Genomic DNA, 13604 nt, shown 5'->3' with positions numbered 1-13604 from the left:
TCTGTGTGGGTTGCGTCGGGTGCTTCAGTTTCCTCCCACATTCCAAACATGTGCAGGTTAGGTTGGTTGGCCATGCTAAATTGACCCTTAGTGTCAGGGGGATTTGCAGGGGAAAAAACATTGGGGTTCCGGGACCCGGGTGGGATTGTGGTTGGTGCAGACTTGATGGGCCAAATGGCCTCCTTCTGCACTGTAGGGATTCTTTGTGTTTGACTCTCAACTGCCCTCTGAAATGGCCCAGCAAGCCCCTCAGTTGTATCGATCGGTCAAGAAGACAGCTCATCACCACCACCTTCTCAAGGACAAGCAGGGATGGGCAATAAATGCTGGCCAGCCAGCGACACCCAAGTCTCAACAAATGAATTTTTAAAAAAGTAGTTCCTTCAACTAACCTCTGGGAGCTCCCCCAACCATTGTCTAACTTAACCATTCAATAAAATATCGCATTTGCTAAAAATCTGAACTTGAGAAATAAAAAGTGCTGGAGCTGCCCAACAGATCAGAGGTAGTAGGAGAAGCGGGTACAATTTTATCTTTTAAAAAGCATTTAGACAGTTATATAGGTACAATGGATATAGGGGGATATGGGCCAAATGCGGGCAATTGGGATTAGTTTAGGGGTTTAAAAAAAATGGGCAGCATGGACAAGTTGGGCTGAAGGGCCTGTTTCCATGCTGTAAACCTCTATGACTCCACAAACATTCTTGGAGAGGAGGTAGAAGTTAACATTTCGAGTTATTAATTTTTTTTAAAGAAAAGAAGCTACGTAAACACTGTAACCTTAAAAGAAAAGCACATCTACACTTTGGCAACAACAACACAGAAATACTTTGTGTTTCGCATCCTCCTGTTCTAAGGAAACAGTGTATCCTCTGACTTCTGGTGAAGGAGGAGGTTTGTTTGATCTATACCTGAAGAATCTGTCACATTTCCTCTGCTACTCTTGTAGCCTGGTTTTAAAACCTGGTGCTAGTTTTTCGCAAGTGCATGATGAACGAGGCAGTCATTGGACACATGGTCTGAATGATGCCAGGTCCGACAGACTTCTGTGGAGGCTGGAAATATGCAGAAAAGGTTGGGGGGTGGGGGGTGGGGATCTAATCGAGATGTTGAAAATACTAGGAGGATTTAATCACGTAAATCGGAAATTGGTTTTATGGTCAGCAGTAGATTCTTAATTTCACATATTAATCAAGTTCAGATTTCACCATCGGTCATGGTGGGATTCAAACCTAGGTGGTCCCCAAAGCCATTTGGTCTATCGAGTCTGTGCTGACTCTTTGCAAGATAGACTTAAAGGCAGTAATGCACCCCCGCCTCCACTCCTGTAACTCTGCGCTTTTACTGTGGCTAATCCATCTAACCTATAAATCTTTGGACACTAAGGGGCAATTTAGCATGTCCAATCCCCCTAACCTGCACATCTTTGGACACTAAGGGGCAGTTTTGCATGTCCAATCCCCCTAACCTGCACATCTTTGGACACTAAGGGACAAATTAATATGGCCAATCTACCTAACCTATTAATCTTAGGACACTAAGGGGCAATTTTAGCACGGCCAATCCACTTTACCTGCACATCTTTGGACTGTGGGAGGAAACCAGAGCATCCAGGGGAAACCCACGCACACGGAGAACATGCCAACTCCACTCAGACGATCACCTGAGGCCGAAATTGAAACTATGTTCCCTGGTGCTTAGAGATGTTGGGTTCAAGCCCTACTTCAGGGACTGGAGCATGCAGTCTAACCCAATGCTCCCAATGGCACCATTGATGGGTGGGTCCTTTCACAAGGACCCACCCAAATGAAGGCTCAGTTTACCCTCCTTGTGGGGGGAGGGAGGCCTTAAATGATCTCAGGGCACTCAATATTGTGAAGAAATGCAAGGTGGAGTGTTTGCCCTCTGGACTTGGCCAACCGACACCTAAAAACGAGCAAACTGCTCGCACTCACACAGCTGCTGATGGGAGCCGCGTGCGGCGAAAATGGCTGCCGTGTTTCCCATAGTGCAACAGTAACTACCCTTCAAAGCTACTTCATTGGTTGCGAAAGGCGCCATACAAACGCAAGCATTTGCATGATCAAGGAAAGGACAGTCGTGGAGACACTGAAGGATTTCTACATGAAGCACCTGGAGTGAAGGGAAGGAGCTGGTTCAAAAAAAATGTCAAAACCCTTACTGTATTTTTATAAGTTAATTAGCACTTCCCTGCTCCGAGCTCCACGAGAGCCAACCCACAAAGGAGCATCATGCATCATTAAACCCGACATTTTTACGCCTTTGTCTAATTAACCTTTAACACCTACTGTAAATAGACCACAGTACGAAAACCTGTGGGACATGATTTACATGCCAAACTTCGCACTGACCATAACTCACTCCTGACTTGGGTCACCTTACATATAAATCACAGCCAACAGACTCTCCCAACATTCCCTCCATCTCCGCTGACAGGTCTGCCCATATCTAAGCCGGATTAACAGCCATACATCACATTACATACAGCACAGGGCCTGGGGTATTCCAGCTCTGTGTGGGCTGGTTCCACACTGGATACTGCAGTACAATTTCAAGCAAGACCATAAATTGCAAGAGGGTCTGTAGGGCACACTTGGCCTGTGGTAGGATCTCTGCACTCTTATCAGTACAGTTACATCCAAAGATGTGCCGGTTAAGTTGATTGGTCATGGAAATATTGTCATAGTGTCAAAGTTAAAGTCAATTTATTAGTCACAAGTAGGCTTACATTAACACTGCAATGAAGTTATTGTGAAAATCCCCTAGTTGCCACACTCCAGTGCCTGTTCAGGTACACTGAGGGAGAATTTATCACGGCACATCTTTCGGATTGTGGGAGGAAACCAGGTCAGATCTCCAGCTTGAGTCGACGTCTGGGAGTTTGCACATTCTCTCCATGCTTGCGTGGATTTTCTCCGGGTGCTCCGGTTTCCTCCCACATCCCAAAAACGTGCTTTTTAGGTTGATTAGTATCAATACATTGTCCCTGAATTGGATCTCCCTTAATCTGGCATACATATAATTCCCTAAATTTGGACCCCCTTTATTGTGGAGTTTCAGTAGAGGTAGACAAAAACATCGACAATTGACAAAAGACTTGAATAAGGCACTCACTGAGTGTTAAAATGGGCGGCGCAGGCTTGTAGGGTCGAAGTGCCTGTTTCCTGTGCTGTTCTTTGAAACTGGAACTCCCGGAGGAAACCCACGCAGATACGGGGAGAACATGCAGAGACCCACACTGGAAATCGAACCCGGTTCCCTGGCGCTGTGAGGCAGCTGTGCTAACCACTGTGCCAACGTGACGATGCAATTTTTGGATGGGGGGAGGTGGGAGGAGGAGTGTGGTTAACTCAGTTGACAAGATGAAAAGTGAGTGATTCATAAGGCTCTTGTGAAGAGCCTCATGTTACATTAAAGGCACTATATAGAAATGAGTTGTTGCAAATGCCCTTTATCTACATACTTTGAGCTATATAATGCGTCATGAGGGACTATATTGATTTCTCTGTGGGGACCAGATGTAAGGCTTCCAAGTTTGTGGATGATACAAAGCTAGGCAGGAATGTGCGTTGTGAAGAAGATGTAAAGTGACCACAGGAGGATTTGGACAGACATAATAAGTGGGCAAGATGGAATATAATGTGAAAATTCTTAGGCAGTCCACAGATGTGCATTTCCTAAATAATTAAGAGAATTGATGTACAAAGAGATCTGGGTGTCTTTGTCCACAAGTCACTGAAGGCTAGCATGCAGGTGCAGCATGGGGTTAAATACAGAGTAAAGCTCCCTCAACACTGTCCCCATGAAACATTGTGTGGAGATGCCAGCATTGGACTGGGGTAAACACAGTAAGAAATTGTGAGTTTACTATCAAATAAATCGGTTGGACTTAAACACTTCTTACTGTGTTTACTCCATCAAACGTTCCCAGGGCAGGTACAGCACGAAGTTACTTATAGAGTAAAGCTTTCTCTACACTGTCCCCATCAAACACTTCCAGGACAGGTACAGCACAGGGTTAGTTACAGAGTAAAGCCTCCTCTACACTGTCCCCATCAAACATTCCCAGGACAGGTACAGCACAGGGTTAGTTACAGAGTAAAGCCTCCTCTACACTGTCCCCATCAAACATTCCCAGGACAGATACAGCACAGGGTTAGATATAGAGTAAAGCTCCCTCTACACTGTTCCCCATCAAACACTCCCAGGACAGGTACAGCACGGGGTTAGATACAGAGTAAAACTCTCTCTAACTGTCCCCATCAAACACTCCCAGGACAGGTACAGCACGGGGTTAGATACAAAGTAAAACTATTAGGAAGGCAAATGGAATGTTAGCTTTATCACAAGAGGATATGTGTACAGGAGTAGTGAGGTCTTGCTTCAATTGTACAGAAGCTGGTTAGACTGCACCTAGAGTACTGTGTGCAGTTTTAGTCCCCTCACCTCAGAAAGGAGATTATTGTCTTTGAGGGAGTGTTCACCAGGCTCCGATCAGCCATGTTGAATGGCAGAGCCAGCTCAACGGGCTGAATGGCCTACTCTTGTTAGTAGAGAGATATATAGATTCCCCATGTCACAATTCTGTTGCCATAATACAAAATAGCCCTTGATACAAAAGAGAGGACCTTCACTGATATCAGGACTCAAAAAAGCGCATGAAGGGTAGGAGTTTCTGCATTCCCCTCTGTAGCCGAAATTTGCAGCCACCAACCAATCACAAGAAGTAGACCACCAGAGCTTTCCAGCCTGCCCTGCCATTCAAAACAATCATGGCTGATCTATGCCAGCCTCAACTCCTCTTCTGTGTCATTTCCCCATCACCCTCTCTTCCTCGATCTATCAAATATTTAGCCACCTCCACTTTAAACATTTTTTTTCTTTATTTCTTTTGTTTTACACCATGGAAACAGGCCCTTTGGCCCAACTTGTTCATGCCGCCCAGTTTTTATCACAAATTTAGTCCCAATTGCCCACATATCCCTCTATATTGCCCATATCCCTCTATATCCATCTTACCCATGTAAACATAAGAAATAGGAGCAGGAGTAGGCCATCTAGCCCTTCGAGCCTGCTCCGCCATTCAATAAGATCATGGCTGATCTGTCGTGGCTCAGTTCCACATTCCTGCCCTCTCCCCATAACCCTTAATCCCCTCTCTTATCAAAAACCCATCAACCCGCGTCTTAAATATATTTAGCGAGGCAGCCTCCACCACTTCAACGGGCAGAGAATTCCAGAGATTCACCACCCTTTGAGCAAAGAAGTTCCTCCTCAACTCCGTTCTAAACCGCCCCCCCCTTTATCTTGAGGCTGTGCCCCCTAGTCCTACTGTCCTTTCTGAGCGGGAAGAGTCTCTCCACCTCTATCCTATCCATCCCATTCATCATCTTATAGTGCTTTTTAAAAGACAAAATTGTACCCGCCAATACTACTACCTCTAGCAGCTTGTTCCAGACACTCACCACCCTCTGTGTGAAGAAATTGCCTCTCTGGATCCTTTTGTATCTCTCTCCTCTCACCTTAAACCTATGCCGTTTAATTTTAGACTCCCCTATCTTTGGAAAAGATATTAACTATCTAGCTGATCTATGTCCTTCATTATTTTATAGACCTCTGTAAATTATCTCTTCGTCTCCTATGCTCCAGGGAAAAAAAGTCCCATTCTATCCAACCTCTTCTTATAACTCAAATCATCAAGTCCTGGTAGCATCCTAGTAAATCTTTTCTGCACTCTTTCTAGTTTAATAATATCGTTTCTATAATAGGGCGACCAGAACTGTACACAGTATTCCAAGTGTGGCCTTACCAATGTCTTGTACAATTTCAATAAGACGTCCTAACTCCTGTATTCAACGTTCTGGCCAATGAAACAAAGCATGCTGAATGCCTTCTTCATCACCCTGTCAACCGATGACTCCACTTTCAAGGAGCTATAAACTTGTGACCCTAGATCTCTTTGTTCTACAACTCATTCCAACATGCTACCATTAACTGAGTAAGTCCTGCCCTGGTTCTATCTACCAAAATGCATCACCTCACATTTATCTAAATTAAACTCCACTGCCATTCTTCAGCACACTGGCCGAATTGATCAAGATCCTGTTGCAATCCGAGATAACTTTCTTCACTGTCTACTATGCCATTAATCTTGGTGTCATCTGCAAACTTACTAACTGTGCCTCCTAAATTCTCATCCAAATCATTAACATAAATGACAAATAACAGTGACCCAGCACTGATCCCTGAGGCACACCGCTGGTCACAGACCTCCAGTTTGAAAAACAACCCTCCACAACCTCTCTGTCATCAAGCCAATTTTGTATCCAATTGGCTATCTCCCCCTGGATCCTGTGAGATTTAATCTTTTGCAACAACCTACCATGCAGTTCCTTGACAAGGGCCTTGCTAAAGTCTATGTAGACAACGTCAGCTGCACTGCCCTCATCTACCCTCTTGGTCACTCCTTCAAAAATCTCAAATTCATGAGACATGATTTTCCACTCACAAAGCCGTGCTGACCGTCCCTAATTAGTCCTTGCTTCTCTAAATACCTGTAGATCCTGTCCCTCAAAATACCTTCCAACAACTTACAGGCATTAGGTGCACCGGCCTGTAGTTCCCAGGCATTTTCCCTGCAGCCGTTCTTAAACAAAAGCACAACATTTGCTACCCTCCAGTCTTCAGGCACCTCACCTGTGGCTGATGATGAGACAAATATTTCTGCTGGGGACCTGTAATTTCCTCCCTAGCTTCCCATAACTGGGATTCACTTCAAGTCCCAGGGATTTATCTACATCGATGCATCTTAAGACTTCCAGCACCTTCTTCTCTGTAATACGTATACTCAAGACATCCCTATTTATTTTCCAAGTTCCCCAACATCCATGCCTTTCTCAACAGTAAGTACTGATGAGAAATATTCATTTAAGATCTCACCCACCTCTTGTGGCTCCACACATAGATGACCTTGTTGATCCTTACGAGGCCCTACTCTCTCCCTAGTTACTCCTTTGCCCTATAAGCCCTTTGGATTCCCCTTTGCCTTATCTGCCAAAGGAATCTCGTGTCCTCTTTTGGCCCTCCTGATTTATTTCTTAATTCCACTCTGACACCCTCTTTACTGAAACTATTTCAGCCTCCACCACGCTTTGGGGGCAGAGAATTCCAGAGCCTCTCTGCGAAAAGAAATTTCTCCGCACCTCAGTTTTAAATGATCAGCCCTTTATCTTGTGGCTATGTCTCCTTGTTTGAAGCTCTCCTGCTTGCGGAAACATCTCACCATCTATGCTGCCAAGCCCCCTCTTATATGTTTGAATAAGGTCGCCCCTCATTCTTCTAATCTCTAAGGAATACGGACTATTTTGTCTCCCTTGCTAAAACAACCAAGGATGATCCTGGTGAATCTCCTTTGTACTACCTCCAGGGTTACTACATCATTTTTTTCAGATATATCAAAACCAAAACTGTTGCACAGTATTCCAGGGGAGGTCTCACCAACACCCTGAACAATTGCAACAAAATATCCCTAATTTTAAACTCCAACCCCTTTGCAATAAAGGCCAAAATACCATTTGCCTTCTTAAGTACTAGTTGGAGCTGCCTGCTAATTTTTGTGATTCATGCACTAGAATGCCTATTTCACTCGACCTACAGTCTCTCTACATTGAGATGTTAATCTGCCTCTTAATTCCTCCTTCCAAAGTGCACAACCTCACACACTGCCTCACATTAAACTCCATTTGCCAGGTTTTCGCCCAGTCACCCGATCTAGCTACGTTCCCGTTGCACCTCTGCTCGCCTCTCCCACTGAGGAGCAATTAAACTCTAAGTGACCTCAACTGTTGTGCATTGAACACTAACTAAGCTCCTGTGGTCTTACAGAAGGATATTTGCGCCTCATTACCAGAATACATTGTGATACAACCATCCAATAAATAGAACAGCATTTACCATCAGCCGAACAAAATATGTTAAAACGTAAAACACTGACTCCAGTTTGAATTTATTGTACTCGGGAGATCATAACTTAACACAGATGTTAAACAATCCTTTTTTTTCCCAAATAAATTAAATAATTCAAAAAATTATTTTCAAATTCACAATGTTCCTCAATCCAAACAAAACAGACTCTGCCAGGCTCTCTGCAAACTTGAAAACATTTTTCTTTTACTTCTTTTTTTTACAGTTCAGAAGGAGAACATTCTGCCCAATAAACCTGTGCTGAAAACAATCCCACCCAGGCCCTCTCCCCATAACCCCATGCATTTACCCTGCTAATCCCACTGACACAATGGGGCAATTTAGCATGGCTAATCCACCTAACCTGCACATCTTTGGACACTAAGGTGCAATTTGGCATGGCTAATCCACCTAACCTGCACATCTTTGGACACTAAGGGGCAATTTAGCGTGGCCAATCCACCTAACCTGCACACCTTTGGACTGTGGGAGGAAACCCATGCAGACACAGGGACTCCACACAGACAGTGGCCCAAGGACAGAAATGAACCCGTGTACCTGGCGCTGTGAGGCAGCAGTGCTAACCACGGGCCACTCTTGTGGCTTGGTAGTCAGGACTCCACTTCAGAAGATAATTAATGTATTCTGTTATTGTTGAAAAGAGGGACATGTTGCCAAAGCTTTTCACCTAGCATTCATCAGGACAGATGTAAGAATACCAAATTTCAAACGCTCACAATAATTTATACTGCAGGAGAAAAGGGTATTGACTGGTTGGCAAGTCGGCTCTGATTAGCTACGGGGTAAAATGGTCCCCAGTTAATGCAAAAAAGGCACAAGGTTGATTAGGGGAAGTGGTGGTGTTGTGGTATCATTGGACTAATAATCCAGAGACCCTGGGTAATGCTCTGGGGACCTGGATTCAAATCCCACCACAGCAGATGGTGAAATTTGAATTCAATAAAGTTCTGGAATTAAAAGTCTAATGATAACTATGAAACCATTGTCAAGTGTCATGAAAACCTATCTCGTTCACTCATGTCCTTTAGGGAAGGAAATCCGTCATCTAGCCTATATATAACTCCAGACTACAGCAATGTTTATTTATTAGTAGGCTTACATTAACACTGCAATGAAGTTACTGTGAAAATCCCCTAGTTGCCATACTCTGGCGCCTATTCGGGTACACAGAGGGAGAATTTGGCACGGCTAATGCACCTAACCAGCACGTCTTTCAGACTATGGGAGAAAACCGGAGCACTCGGAGGAAACCCACGCAGACATGGGGAGGACATTCAGACTCTGTACAGACAGTGTCCCTAGTTGGGAATCGAACCCGTGGCCCTGGCATTGTGAGGCAGCAGTGCTAACCATCATGCCATTCTTAAATGCCTCTGAAAATGGGCTAGCAAGCTTGAACTCAGTTCAAGGGAAAGGCAATGAATGCTGGCTTACCAGTGCCACTTGAATGAATTAAAAATAATCCTTTTGTTTGCCGAGAATGGGTGTAAATGTACATTGCTTCCAGCAAGTGTAAATGAGCCAAATTATAAGCTTGATTAATTATCTTCAGCTAATTGTAAGTGTAGCTATTAGCACACTCAGGATTGTTCAACAAGTGCTGCTCCATTGTGGAATTGCATTGGACAGGAACGTCCTGTTTCGGATTTTTGCAAAACACTCGCTGGCTGAGCGCGGTCTGTACACCGCCAATTACCCGCCTGGCTTCACACTGAAATTCATGCATTTTTCTATTACTGTACCTTGTCGAATAGCTCAGCCTTTAAAGAGTGGTGCATCATCCGGCTGGTCAGGAACAGCGCCGTGAGAGATCTGCCGCTATAACATACAGAAACATCACCGTCACACGCATTCCATACCAGGCAACATATGAGAAAACATCTTCATCCTCTGTAACGCATTTAAAACCTTCCCTACTTCCGGGTAACAGCTGGCAAATGCACAATCCAACCCAAAATCACCCAGCACCTTACATGCTCCCCGCTACCCCCCCCCCAACAAGGGGCACTCCCCCCCACCTCCTTTCCTTCCCCACCACACCCCACCCCTTGCCCAGGGCTGTCAAGACTGATGGCACCACTGACCTAAAATATGAGCCCAATATAGACTCAGCGAGTGAAAAATAACCCCATCCTATTCAACAACATGTATATATCTGAAACAGCAGTGTTTCAACAGGGAGACAATACCCCTCACTGTCTCATTCATGTTGGAAATGGTCGATTTCTTAACAACAGCTCTGAATGACAATGTAGCAAGAGGCTTAACAATATCCCTTACTGTCCAGGTGGGTCACCTGGACTTTTTTTTTAAAAACACACACATTAAAATAAAAACACTCCTTCGTGGTATTGTGGGAAGGATCATTCTGTGACTGAACTTCAAGGGGTCGCAAAGGGAAGGGAGACACAGACAATGCGACGGCAAAGTACACCACAGCCTCATTCACTCGTTGTGCTTCGAGCCCATCCTCTCTCTCTCTCTCCCTTCCCACAGCCACACAGATCACAATAAGGCACCGTGCCCTTGGAAAGCACAATAACACCACTCACGGGTTGGGTTGGGAGGGGAGGGGGGAAGCCTTCCCTCCTTGGACAGGACCACTTTTGGCAGCGGCAGTCAGCCCTCCCCCTCCCCTCGAGTGCCAAAGAGCTGGCAACACTTGTGGGCAGCAATTTATAACATGCAGCCCCCTGTCAATCCCTCCAGCATTGCAATTTGCAATGCACCTGAAGTTCAGACAGGGATGCAAGTACTAGCTCAATGGAGGAAAGAGGAAAAGAAGCACTTTTAAGCATTTACATCTTGATTTTTTTTGCAAAAAAAAGAGGGGTTTGATGCAGACAAGGGTTTTTGATCAGGGTGGGGGTTTTTCTTGTTGGTTTTTTTTTACCCCCCTCCTTTCTCTCCCCCTCCTCCTCCTGTGCTCAGTGCTTCCTGCCCAGTGCTGCCTTCTGCAATCTCAGCCCCTGCACCATTGCAAACCCAGCCACACTGGCATCCATTGCTTCTAGGGAAATGCCAGCCTCATTCAGTTTCACCCCACTCTTTCTCCCTCCCTCCCCGCCGGGCGGACATCCCGCCCCCCGACTTGCGGCGCTCCGGCGGACATCCCGCCTCCCCCGCCGGCATCACCGCCCCCCCCGACCCGCCTCCTCCCCATTGGCCAGCCGAGCCTAAAGCTGGCCGCCCATTGGCCCGGCGCTCCTGCCACTCAGCCCACCCGCGCGGCACCGCGATTCAGCGGAGATTCCTGCGGGGACAGGGGGGGTGGGAAACAGGGGGAGGGGAAACAGGGGGAGGGGGGGGACAGAGAGGGGGGGGGGGACAGAAAGGGGGGTTGAGTGAGTGGAGGGGGGGAGGAGTGGGAGGGGTAGAAATGGGGGGGAGTGGGGTGGGGGTAGAGTGGGTTGGGGGTAGAGTGGGGGTAGAGTGGGTTGGGGGTAGAGTGGAGTGGGGGGGTGGGGGTAGAATGGGGGTGGTGGAGTGGGGGGGTGGGGGTAGAATGGGGGTGGTGGGGTGGGGGTAGAGTGGGGGGGAGTGGGGTGGGGGTAGAGTGGGGGGGGGTGGAGTGGGGGGGGTGGGGGTAGAGTGGGGGGGTGGGGGTAGAATGGGGGTGGGGGTAGAATGGGGGTGGGGGGGTGGGGGTAGAGTGGGGGTGGGGGGGTGGGGGTAGAGTGGGGGGGTGGGGGTTAGAGTGGGGTGGGGGGGTGGGAGTAGAGTGGGGTGGGGGGGTGGGAGTAGGGTGGGGTGGGGGGTGGAGTAGGGTGGGGTGGGGGGTAGAGTGGGGTGGGGGGGTGGGAGTGGGGTGGTGGGGGTGGGGTGGGGGTAGAGTGGGGTGGGGGTAGAGTGGGGTGGGGGGGGTGGGGGTAGAGTGGGGTGGGGGGTAGAGTGGGGGGTGGGGGTAGAGTGGGGTGGGGGTAGAGTGGGGTAGTGGGGTGGGGGTAGAGTGGGGTGGGGGGCGGGGGGTAGAGGGGGCTGGGGGGGTGGGGGTAGAGTGGGGTGGGGGGGCGGGGGTAGAGTGGGGTGGGGGGGTGGGGGTAGAGTGAGGGGGGTGGGGGTAGTGGGGTAGAGTGGGGTGGGGGTGGGGTGGGGGGTAGAGTGGGGTGGGGGGTGGGGTGGGGGGGTGAGGGTAGAGTGGGTTGGGGGGTAGAGTGGGGTGGGGGGGTGGGGGTAGAGTGGGGTGGGGGTAGAGTGGGGTGGGGGGGCGGGGGTAGAGGGGGCAGGGGGTAGAGTGGGGTGGGGGGCGGGGGTAGAGTGGGGTGGGGGGGCGGGGGTAGAGGGGGCGGGGGTAGAGGGGGCGGGGGGTAGAGGGGGGTGGGGGGTGGGGGTAGAGTGGGGCGGGGGTAGAGTGAGGGGGAAGAGTGGGGTGGGGGTAGAGTGTGGGGGGGGAGTGGGGTGGGGGTAGAGTGGGGTGGGGGTAGAGTGGGGTGGGGGGAAGTGGGGTGGGGGTAGAGTGGGGTGGGGGGGAAGTGGGGTGGGGGTAGAGTGGAGGGGAAGTGGGGTGGGGGTAGAGTGGGGGGGAAGTGGGGTGGGGGTAGAGTGGGGGGGAAGTGGGTTGGGGGTAGAGTGGGGGGGAAGTGGGGTGGGGGGGTAGTGGGGGGTAGGGTGGGAGGGGAGTAGGGTGGGGGTAGGGTTGGGGGGAGTGGGAGTGGGGTGGGGGATAGGGTGGGAGGGAGTGGGGTGGGGGTAGGGTGGGAGGGAGTGGGGTGGGGGTAGGGTGGGAGGGAGTGGGGTGGGGGTAGGGTGGGGGGTGAGTGGGGTGGGGTAGTGTGGGGGGTGAGTGGGGTGTGGGATAGGGTGGGGGGTAGGGAGGGGGGAGTGGGGTGGGGGTAGAGTGGGGGGGTGAATGGGCGAGGGGAGAGGGGGTAGGGGAGGTGGGGGGGTTTGGGGAGAGTAGGGGGAGAGTGGTGGGGGGAGGGGGAGAGTGGTGGGGGGGAGTGGGAGAGTGGTTGGGGGGAGTGGGGGGGGAGGGGAGAGTGGAGGGGGGGTGTGGTGGGGGGGGAGGGGGGTGTGGTGGGGGGAGAGTGGGTGGGGGGGAGGGGGGTGTGGTGGGGGGAGAGTGGGTGGGGGGAGGGGGAGAGTGGTGGGGGGAGGGGGAGAGTGGTGGGGGAGGGGGAGAGTGGTGGGGGAGAGGGGGAGAGTGGTTGGGGGGAGGGGGAGAGTGGTGGGGAGGGGGAGAGCGAGGGGGGAGAGTGGGAGGGAGAGTGGTGTGGGAGGGGTGAGGAGGGGGGCGAGGAGAATGGGGTGGAGGGGGGAGAGTGGGGGTGTGGTGGAGGGGAGAGAGTGGGGGGTGTGGTGGAGGGGGGAGAGTGGGGGGTGTGGTGGAGGGGGGAGAGTGGGGGGTGGAGAGTGGGGGTAGAGTGGTGGGGAGGGGTAGAGAGAATAGGGGGAGGGGGGGTGGAGGAGGGAGAGTAGGGGGGAGGGAGAGTAGGGGGGAGGGGGGAGAGTTGGGGGGAGCGGGAGGGGGGAGAGTTGGGGAGGGGGGAGCAGGAGCAGAGAGTGGGGGGCACAAGGGGAGCAGAGAGGGAGAGAAGAGTGTGGAGATGGAGTGATGGTAGGGTATGGGTGGGGGGCACGGAAGGTGGGGTGGGGGGTCC

At 50.1% G+C, this 13604-nt stretch overlaps 1 protein-coding gene across 1 annotated transcript in view; it reads right to left on the bottom strand.

Annotated features, from left to right (window-relative positions):
- LOC145360894 (uncharacterized) overlaps nt 1-10573 on the bottom strand; it is a 121026-nt gene extending 110453 nt beyond the window's left edge. Inside the window, exons 1-2 of the mRNA XM_080216396.1 lie at nt 10557-10573; nt 9747-9822 (exon numbers count right to left, since the gene is read on the bottom strand). The gene's annotated coding sequence lies outside the window, so the exon portion shown is untranslated. The remainder of the gene's footprint in view (nt 1-9746; nt 9823-10556) is intronic.
- Nucleotides 10574-13604: the final 3031 nt, after the last annotated feature.

The sequence above is a fragment of the Carcharhinus amblyrhynchos genome, chromosome 33 (assembly GCF_965287045.1).
Source record: "Carcharhinus amblyrhynchos chromosome 33, sCarAmb.v2.hapA, whole genome shotgun sequence".
In the NCBI taxonomy this organism is placed as follows: Eukaryota; Metazoa; Chordata; class Chondrichthyes; order Carcharhiniformes; family Carcharhinidae; genus Carcharhinus; species Carcharhinus amblyrhynchos.
Note: the sequence above shows the minus strand (reverse complement) of the source record. Positions and strands in the feature narration are given on the sequence as shown.